The sequence below is a fragment of the Panicum virgatum genome, chromosome 2N (genome assembly GCF_016808335.1).
Source record: "Panicum virgatum strain AP13 chromosome 2N, P.virgatum_v5, whole genome shotgun sequence".
NCBI lineage: Eukaryota > Viridiplantae > Streptophyta > Magnoliopsida > Poales > Poaceae > Panicum > Panicum virgatum.
Genome location: NC_053146.1, coordinates 63,631,615 through 63,640,962, shown reverse-complemented (window position 1 = coordinate 63,640,962; position 9,348 = coordinate 63,631,615).

Here is a 9,348-nt window from a genome sequence, read left to right as displayed (position 1 = left end):
CCAGCCAGAAAGCCTTGCATGTCTAGCTATGTGGGCTAAGTATACCCAATAGTCGGGTAAGTCTTGCTGAGTATTAGTTGTCAGACCCGGGATAGCGTGACTGCTTATAGACATAGAATATTCTAGAGTAAGGGATGGCTCATGGATGTACCTTACCTCTTTTGTAACTATCCGAATAGAAATAGAACTAGCTGCAGTACAAAGAAAACTACCCGATTATGTTGTAGTAGGACTCCAACTGTACTCGACTAGGACTTTCCATGTAACCATGTCCCCCCCGGATATATAAGGGCAGGCAGGGACCCCCTCCAAATAATCATCATCAACACCTAAGGCAATACAAACCACACAGGACGTAGGGTATTATACAAACTTGCGGCCCGAACCTGTCTAAATCTTTGTGTTCCTTGTACCATCGAGTTCTAGAGCAGTCGATCCCTACCTACAAACTCTACTGCTAAGGGTATCGCTGAGCAGGCTTGGCGGTAAACACCGACAGCTGGCGCACCAGGTAGGGGATTCGGCGAGTTCACCAACGAATTCGATGGCCGAATCAAGCAACGCCAACAGCGTGCCAAAAGGCACGACTTTCGTTTTTAGTTCCTGGGCTTGCACGGCTGATGGAACGGGAGGCTTTTCCAGCCACCTTGTCACGCCTAACTTGCCTAAATTGAAAACCCGCTCCCAACTCGCCGACATCCGCAAGTCCGCGGATCTCGATGAGAAAAAACTTCCACCCAAACTCGGACAACCTAGGAAACGTGACAACTCAAAACCGAACTCTTGGTTTGGTCGAGTTCGACACAAACTCTTATTCCGAAAAGCCTTACTTTTCCAAAACTTTTGGAAAATACCTGGCTCATCTGAAGACAATCAAACGCCCTAAGATCAAAAACTCAGAACTACTCGCCGGAGTGGATCAAGTTTCACGACCGATAGAGGGCTGCATCAAATTTGCAGAAACCGCTCTCAGCCCATTTGCGCTACAGCAGAACCCTAAAGAACTAAACCCACCGCAGAAGAGGTCGGGCAATATGCTCTCAGGGGTCGATCAGGTAAATCCGAAGCTTGCCAACTGCATTAAGGTGGCTGAAAGCACTCTGCAAAACAAAGAGCAGAAATCGGGAGGAGGAATCTGCGGGGGAGCTGGTGAGACAAACCCCCGGCTTGTTCGGATGGGACTGTCTATCTCCAGGATACCTCAGAGCCCTTCACCGAAACCTGCTCACACTCGAACTCCGAAACCAGTCGAGTCTAAATTCGATCAGGACTTTGATCGCTTCATGAACGGTCTCGAGAACTTTGAACCGTTCGACGATCTTGAAGAGTGGTCAGACAACGTCGAGCTGTTCATAGACGCTATGGCCAAACCAAACGAGCATGCTGATGCTCCTTGGGAACTGGCCAAGCTTAAAAAGGAAAAGCCAAGGCCCCAGAACAATACATCGACTCAGTTTAGGACAAACCCTGGATTAAGGAGCCTGAGGGGTTTACTCCTACTCAATCATGGCTACACTGGATGAACGAGAACGCCCTCCGTGTAGAGATGGGCATACCGCTTCTCACTCATCCAAAACATACATACTCAAAAATCGGTGGGCTAACCGATTCCGAATCCGAGTACTCCTCCGATTCGGAGTAACAACTAGATGACTTAATCCAGTATAGTAAACAAGTCGAGTCCAACTCGGCTAAGAACCTCAAGTCCGATCAGGACTCCCTCCCTAACCTGATTATATATGCAATGCCGCAAGGACGGACGGTGCACCTCAGGAAGGCACAAGATCCCAACGCTTCTGCCTCACAGCTAGAGGATCTGCCCTACAAACAGAGCACTCATTTAGACCCGTCCTCAAGAAAACAAGACCAAGAAGTTCAAGACCTCTGCCGTGAAATCCTCATGGTTTGCATCGCCGAAGAACCTGAGGGCGATCCCACGGAGCATCTTAACCTCGACGACTACAATTCTGATGATTTCAACGAGTAACTTTCTGACAAAACGGAAACCATTCCTCCTACAATCATAGAAGCCCAAGTTACTACCAAGGAGAATCTACCTACTCCTCCTCCTCATCCTCCTCCTCTAGCGGTGACCATCACCGTCCAACTGGACGAGCAGCATCCAGCAGAAGATCTCTATGAACGTCGTCGCCAGCTCAACCAGAAGAGGGCGTTCAGGCGTCAGCGCCTCGCTAACACCCTACAAGAACAACAAGGCGACAACTACGACTACTCCAACTGCGACCTCCACAGTGTGATCAACGTTGGGCGCGATGCGCGCAACATCATCATCTCAAGGAGAAAGGAACGGGAGGAAGTCGAGGCATATAGCCCGTCTTCCAACTACCGCATCCCCCTAACGGCTTCCACATCCTTCAAGAAGCACAAGCCGGCAACCTTCAGTACCCATCCTCAGGGTAAACCACGCACTCAACATCAAGCTGAATCGTCTCAGAATGGAAACAGGATCAACAAAGCACTGCTACGCAAAGTGCTTTATCCACCCAAAGAGCTCTCACATGATCTTCCAGCGTGACTCAGTTGGCAAGGCCCTTGGGGCGCCTCTCCTGAAGGAGACCCCACCAATAAATCCAGTCGACCTATGCATCGACTAGCTCCACCCTAAATCTAGTCGACCCCCATATCGACTAGTACTATCTTCGAATAAGTTTTATTCAGTTATATAAATCATTGCTCATGTCCAATGAGCAAGGGGTAGGTTTTAAGAGTCAGAGTCTGTCACTTTACAGTTATTGTAATTTCGACAAATCCAAATAAAGTCGATTTCTCCTATATCGACTACTTGGCTCTCGCTCACACAACCAATACCCCACCTCAAAAGTCTTGCTAGGCATTAGAGCAGCTATAGAGTAGTTTTTATGATTCTCACTCGAGTGCTTTTCTGACATTTACGTCTTGGGCAACCCGATGGGGTTCGTACCTAACAGTTCTGTCCTAAAAGACACTCTAGTCCTCCGGTAGGACACCCTACTCGCCCTGCTCGAGTAGGTCTTGGATACTCCTTCGGCACCTTCATCTTGGGCAACACGACGGGGTTAGTACCTAACAGACTTGCCCTAAGAGTTACTCCAGTCCTTGGTAAAAGGACACCTTACTTGCCTTGCTCGAGTAAGTTTTGGATATCTTTCTGACATTTACGTCTTGGGCAACCCAACGGGGTTCGTACCTAACAGTTCTGTCTTAAGAATTACTCCAGTCCTTAGTTAAAGGACAAGTTACTCGCCTTGCTCGAGTAAGTTTTGGATATCTTTCTGACATTTACGTCTTGGGCAACCCGATGGGGTTCGTACCTAACAGTTCTGTTTTAAGGATTACTCCAGTCCTTGGTTAAAGGACACCTTACTCGCCTTGCTCGAGTAAGTTTTGGATATCTTTCTGACATTTACGTCTTGGGCAACCCGACGGGGTTCGTACCTAACAGTTCTGTCTTAAGGATTACTCCAGTCCTTGGTTAAAGGACACCCTACTCGCTGGCTCGAGTAGGTCTTGGATACTTTTTCGGCACCTTCATCTTGGACAACCCGACGGGGTTAGTACCTAACAGATTTGCCTTAGAGTTACTCCAGTCCTCAGGTAGGACACCTTACTCGCTTTGCTCGAGTAAGTTTGGGATGTTTCTAGAATATTTACGTCTTGGTTAACTCGACGGAGTTCAATCCTAACAGTCCTATTCTAGAAATCAATCCAGTCCATTAATAGGACATACTACTCGATACGATCGAGTAGTTTGAGCCATTTTCGTAAATAGCTGCATACTATCTGGGTAACCAAACAAGGTCTATCCTAAATGGTCAACTACGAAAACCCCTCAAGGAGTACAAATAAGTTCTTGATACTCTAAAATAAGTTGACTCAAGTTTCCCGCTTACTTAGTTTACTATGGGAATCTCCATTACAGAATCTTTTTACCTCGAGTACTTGACGGGTACTACTCGCTTGCTTGAGATACAAAAAGAACTCCTGTTCTCCCTTAGTAATCTAAGTAGTTGTCGAGAGCTTTCTGTCTTCTTATCTATCGAGAAACTTCTTAAAACTCCTAAATACTCAATAAGAGTTCTTCCCCCATTTGGACAACAAAGTTCATATTAGCCGCGTGCTAATTGAAAATTTTTCCTTCAAAAAGGAAATTCATAATAAGCTACGGCTTCTCACACCTTTAAGTGCTATTCCCACTTGGTTGATCCCGCGGGATTCAATCCTAACCGGTCAGCACTATGGTTATGATTCAGAACCATACAAACTCGATTTGATTCGAGAATATGTTGCCTCTTAAGGCACCCACGGATACAATGCATCGTATCTACCATTACGACTGAGTGGGCCCGAAGCCGCCTACACTCAGGACCCACGAGTACAATTACTCGACATATTAAGGGATTCCACAATCCTAACAAGTACTTGACTTTACACAAACATTCAGCATTTGTGCAAAGTACTTCTGGCTCACGCGCCAACTCAAATACAAGAAAAGCTTAAGGAGACTCTGCTCTACTCAAGGCTTCTACAATCTGATCAGCCACCCCAGAAGTTTCCACCAAATACTGACGGAACTGATCATCAGTACAATCAGCCTTGGCTCCTCGTCCAAGAGCATCTAGACGAGTGGTTGGCCAATAAGATTTCACCAACCCAAGTACGTGACCCACATACTGGCGGGTGATGGTTGAAACAAACCTATCAAAAGCTCCGGGAACTTTGCGAAGCCTCCCTGCCAGTGTGAGCGGTTCATCTCCATCTCTAACTGGGATATCCATGGCCTCGGCTATCTCTAGGGCGGCATCTCTGACTTCTTTTAGCTCCACGAGCTCACGCTGCATCGAGTCTCGAGACTCTGACAAAGTCTTGAGCTGTTGCAGCACCGTCGCTGCCTCACGGTCAGAGTCCTCTTTGATCTTCTTAAGCTTCTCTATTTCATTTGCGTTTTGGTACATAATAATCTTTAAATCTAGTACCAAGCTTTCCTGAATCTTTAAAGATTTGGCACAAGCTGTGTACTCGATTAACAAGAAAATCTTATAAACACCAAGCGGATCTACTAGTCGAGTGCATATCAAATGCTAAAGACTAACCTTTCTTAAATTGGGAAAGCTTTTTCAGCTCCCCCTCAAGCGCAGTCTTCTCTGATGAGAGCATCTTAACCCACTCTTTGAGAGCATTCAGCTCTGTCTCATCTAGCGACTGGACACCCTTTCGCCCCAGTGCCTCCTGCAAAACAAAAAGATCAGTATACTACTCGATCTACTCTAAAAAAAATACTCGAAGCATTCGACTACTTACCTCCAGCAGCTTGAAAGCTAGCTCCACCTTCTCTCTTGGCAAGTCACTTCCCGATATGACTTGGGAAGTACTCGCCACAACAATAGCCCTCTTGGGCACTTCTTCAATCCTTCCTACAGTATTTCCCGTGACTTGGGAATCTAAAGAAAGAACATGCTACTTAATCACACTAAGAGCAAACAGAAGGATACCTTTCTACAAGGCACTACAAGCTTACCTGTATGGGTCTCCGTAGGCTGTTTATCATCGCCTCCCTCAGGAAGCTTCTCGCCTTCTCCTTCGCCCGGAAGCTTGCTGCTTCCACCATCCTCCTCATTGGCCCTCTCAGGATTGAGCAATGGAGAATCCAGAAGCATACTATTGGCCATCACCTCTACATCATGAGTATTCATCTTAGGAGTACTCGGGGGCTTCTCTAGCCCCGGCTGAGAATCCGAGTGGCTCTCAGCCCCCACGTCCTCTCTCAGGACTGCATCTCTACAAAGACAAAGTAGTTACAAACTACTAGATTCAAAACAGATCCTACACATACAAGTTCTAAAGAACTTACGCAGGAGCTCTTATTAGGGCAAACCCCTTGATGCCAAATTTGCGGGCAGGCTTTGCGATCATGGCTAGTTTATCCGCATCAATGGTCTTATTTATATCAGAACTACTCGCTGAATGAGTAGCCCCGATCCCACTGGATGGATCCACTGTGGTGGAGGGGACAGTTTGTCCCACCGTAGTATCATCCCCAGATGGGGAGGTCCATGACATCTTAGCCGCCGGACTAAGAAAAGCAAAAACTCAAATCAAAACTTGCAAATCGACAACTAGAAAGTACTCGATTGCAAAATATCTAGCTACTTACCTGTCGCTAGTGGTATGGGAGGAGCTGCTACGCTTCCTCGCCACTGACCGATTACTCCTTGGGCGCTCGGTCTGGGCATCAGCACTTGAAGTGGGGCTGTGCTCCCCATCACTCCTTTCCCCAGACGCTGCCTAATCTGCACAACCAAGTCTGGATATCAGTACTGTTTATATAAAACCTCATATAAGCATACTAAGATCTGATTAACAAATCAGAAGAACAAAAGGGTGAATAAATGTCTGGTAGCGAAGGACTACTCTTAAAGCGATCCACGTCCTCCTACAGAAAGCAAATCCTATCAGATTTACACTATGGTAAAGTACTCGATTTCCATGAATTGACTACTCTTATCAAGTACCTGCTTCGGTGGATTCGCAGCAGAAAATGTACCAGGAACAACTGGGATTTCATTTACATTCTTCAGAAGTCGTTGTACTCAACTAAGAATTACATCATCCGAGATCTCTTCCTTCGAGTATCTTGACGGATCAGTTGTTCCCTGATACTGGAATCCAAGCGATTCCCGAGCCTGCAATGGCTGGATTCTTCGCTTCATCCAGTCAAACATGACTATTTCCCCAGTCAACATATTTTGCCTTAGAATGGCAATCCGCGCGAGTAGTTCAGATATTTGACTCTCGTCGACTGGTTTTTTATTCCACTCGGGCCATTGGATTGGAGGGCCGGGAGTAATGGAGGGAAAACTTCTCGACTGGTTGTCGACATAGAACCACTTGGGTCTCCATTCGATTACTTTATTACTAAGGTCATAAGGGATATACACTCTATCCTTCTTTTGCCTAAGTTGGAGACCCGCGCCCCCTACTACATCTAAGACGAATCTGTTGGGCTGCGGTTTCAAATGAAAAAGAAAGCGAAAGAGCTCAAAATAGGGCTCGATGCCCAGAAAAGCTTCGCATAAATGCACGAAGATGGAAATATAGACAAAGGAATTTGGGGTCAGATGATGCAACTGGATCCTGTAGTAGCGCAGGAGTCCAGAAAAGAAAGTAGAGCAAGGAAACCCCAATCCTCGTTCCAAGTATGAGGTGAAAGCAATGATTTCCTTCATATTTTCATACGGATGATCTGAACCCAAGGTAGGACGCCATTGGATAACAGATCTGGGAACTAAAAGACCCTACGACACCAGAGAATCTAAGTCAGATTGAGAACACTTACTTGTGTTCTAACCCTCATTACGGGTTGGCTTTGCAGCCACACCTTTCCCCTTGGTCGCTTTCTTGGGGGCCATCCGGAAATCTACGGATCGCTTCACGCGCATACACTGGCGGGAACCCTAGGGCGAAAGTGGGGAGCAAAATGTAGCAAGAACTTTGGATCTGGGAGCTCGAGAACGGAAAGACAGATCTAAAGCAGTAAAAACAAGTGGCGGTCGGTGGGGTAAAACCTAAGTTACCGCTTCATTTTATAATAACGGTGGCAACATGGTAAAAACACCCAATAGGCCAAAAGTCCGTTGCAAATCGCGGAAAAAAGGGATTTTTAGAGAGACATTTCTTTTCCTCAGATTACATTCTGGAAAAGAAAACACTCACATCCCTAGTCGACAACTCGACACCCTTTTCCTTAACTGGGATTACATTCCAAAACAAGGATAAGTACTCGACATAGTACAACTACTCGACATTACAACTCGAGTACTTCTTAGTACATAACTTTACAAATGACTCGGGCTTGCATGCTTGCTGCCTGGATCTCCTAGAGTTTCTAGTCGACACCTGCTGCAGCTAGATTGGCCCGAGGTTGTGACAAAGTACAAACTTGTTATTCCCATTTCGGGAATAAAGATATTTGTATTCAGGGAGATAAGCTACAAGAGTATGGAGGCAGATTACAGTAATCACCTCGCAAGTCCTCTTGTAGCATCTTGCAGAGAAATTTCTCCTTCTCCCTGAACACCTTGTGGCAAGATCAAGCTTTTCCGCCAGAGATGTCAGTTCTTGGGCACCCATAAACAAGCAACCCAAAGGATGTGACACAACAAGACCCAACCCAGCGACCCCAAATTTGCCTCATGTTACAGCCCACCTTTTTATGAGCAAGGATTAACCCTAATTAACTAGGGTTAAGTGTATAAAGAATACGGAAAGAAGAAAATAAAAGGAGAAGAAGTCAAATTTGGTCGAATTAGTCCAAATTTGAGAAGTTTGAAAGGTTTGAAAGCTAAGCCCTTTGAAGATTGTCAAACAGCAGATTAAGTTCTATAGGTTTGAAATTCAAATTCAAAGAAAGAGAGAGAGCATTGACTCAATTACATGAAATGATGAAAATGGCCAAGTAACCATGTTTAACAGCCAATTACTTGACCTTTTGTTGACTAAGTCAACCTTGGTTTGGCATGAAAAAGATAGTGCAAAGTATCTACTTTGCAATGGTGCTACGTTTGGGAAGTTTAAATGATGCTTTGAGAATGTATGAAAGCTTCAAAGTTTGAAGAAAACAACAATTCAGCAAAGAGAGATTCTGCCAAGTCTGAAAACAGTGATAAATGGCTGAATTTGGAAATGAATAAAATGATATTTTGTACAGAATTTTTGGATGAAAAGTACCAAAATGGAAACTTGGATGTTCAGGCTTTACATAGGTTCCATTTGTTCTCATGGAAAAGTGTAGCAAGATGTTCCAAATCAAATTCAAAGAGGGTCAGTTTGAATCAAAATTCCGAAAATCCTGAAAACAGCCTGAACCTGCTATGTTCAGAGCAATTTTTGGCTATTTTAGAGCCCGAATTTGAACATGAGCCTGAAAGCAAAAGTGTAGCCAAATGTCAGTTCTACAACTTTTGTTTTGTCCGATTTCAGTGTTTAGTAGCAGAATTTGGATAATAAAGGGCTCAAAGTCTAGGAGTTGCTTGAAACCCAATTGATGCATGTTCAACATCCTTGATTTAATGACATCTTTGCCACCTTCTCAACTAGATAGATCAAACCAAAATGTCTAAAAGGAATCCACGCTAAAAGCAACCAAAGGTCCAGATATTACTTGAAGGTTCACCTGATAAAACCAGACAATGGTTGGCAAATATGATGATCGTTGAGTATATAGCAGAAGAGGAGTTCTGGTCTGTCCTCACTTTCAAAGAAAGAAATAAGGAACTATGGTATGTTTAACCTTGATCAGACGTTGAACAAACTGGTCATATGCTGACATATGGAACCAGTAAGCCCGGTAGC